We start from the raw sequence: 1,828 nt of genomic DNA, 5'->3' as shown, positions 1-1,828 counted from the left end.
TTCAATTCTTGAAGGACATTTACTTGGAAATGAGTAAATGACCATTGGTTTTTTAACACCTTTTACTATGGGAAAAAGTTTTAAATGAGCTATTACATGTACAGTGTAATTGGGCCATCAACTGTCTAAAATCATGCAATTTGACATGTTTCTCTGGTCATACGTGGTGGTCATCATATTAAAAAAATTATTATTTTATAATGTATTTTAATAATTTTAAATTAAATAACAAAAAAAAGAGAAGAAAATTCCACCTCCATGCTTTCTTTGTCGCCGGCACTCTTGTGGAGAGGTTGTTTTTTTTTTTTTTTTGTTTTTGTTTTTTTTAATATGATTAAAATAAACTTAAAAAAATTATTTTTTTAATATGATGACCGTCACATCAACGATGACGGGATAAACAAGTCAAATTTGATCTGTTATGGTCCAATTGGACTTTTACATTAACAGCTATCTTGAAATTTGAATTTGAAATATGTTCTGATTGCTTGTTACTATAGTGAATTCCTATTTTTCAGTTATGAATGCTGTTTGTTGCTACCAAGACACAAGATGTAGCTTTCAAGGGGTTAATGACTGAAATGGGACGAAGAATAGGAAAGCAGACAAAAATAGGATGATTTTAAAAGCTGGATAAAAATGGAAAAAGAGCATTTGGGACTTGCGTTTGAGGTAAACAACGCAAGTCTCAAATGCGTTTATTATTATTATTATTATTATTATTATTATTTCAATCGTTGACCACAAATCGGGCTTGCGTTTGAAGCATAAAATACTACAAAAACGCAAGTGGGACTTACGCTCATTAATATGTATCTTTAATATATTAAAATGTACATTTTTTTCATGATCTCTCCACAACAATATTTGCCGTAGAGTTACGTAAGGATGCCAATTTTAGAATTTGGAAATGGAGGTTTAGAATGACTGAATGATGCATACATTTATATTTGTTAGTGTAAATGCATTAATTTATTAAAATTAAAAGTTTAGAATGTGGATTTGAAAATTTTGAAAGTTTTAATTGAGTTTGCTCGATAAAATTGCAATCATTATTGTGTGGACCGTGGACCACGGTTCAAAAACACATAAAATATATTAGTATAATTCATAAAATACATTATTTTAACACATCAAGTACATTATTCTAACATATAAAATAAATTATTTTATCTCATAAATTTTCATTATTCTAACACATATTAGCTTTTCATGCCATCACATTAACTAGTATTAAAGTTGGATGTAATTCGTATCGTGTTAATAACTAGTGTACTAATTTTAGTGTCTAATCTATATTACTACATGTGTTCAAAATGATTTCATCTTACTTTTAGCTCAAACAACATATTTCAGATTTCACTTGAATCTCATATAAGTATTTCTACATGATACATAAGTTTTGTGAATTTTAGGGTAAACTCATTCTCTTCACCTTAACTATTATAATTTTTTTTTTTTATAACTTAAAAAAGGTAGCTTATATATTATTTCAAGATTGGATCCATTTGCGAAAATTGTTTGGCAAAAGCAATATTGTGAAAGAGTATATTGTACTTTTTAACCAAACACATATACTAAATATGTTTGGTTTTAAAATGAAACCATATACATGAGAAAATATTTTTTTATGAGAAGCTTCTTCATGGGTAACTAATATAATACAATAAACACATTTTTCAAGTTTTTTAATAACAANTAAACTCATTCTCTTCACCTTAACTATTATAATTTTTTTTTTATAACTTAAAAAAGGTAGCTTATATATTATTTCAAGATTGGATGCATTTGCGAAAATTGTTTGGCAAAAGCAATATTGTGAAAGAGT

This window comes from Ipomoea triloba, chromosome 16 (genome assembly GCF_003576645.1).
Source record: "Ipomoea triloba cultivar NCNSP0323 chromosome 16, ASM357664v1".
Classification (NCBI taxonomy): Eukaryota; Viridiplantae; Streptophyta; class Magnoliopsida; order Solanales; family Convolvulaceae; genus Ipomoea; species Ipomoea triloba.
Note: the sequence above shows the minus strand (reverse complement) of the source record.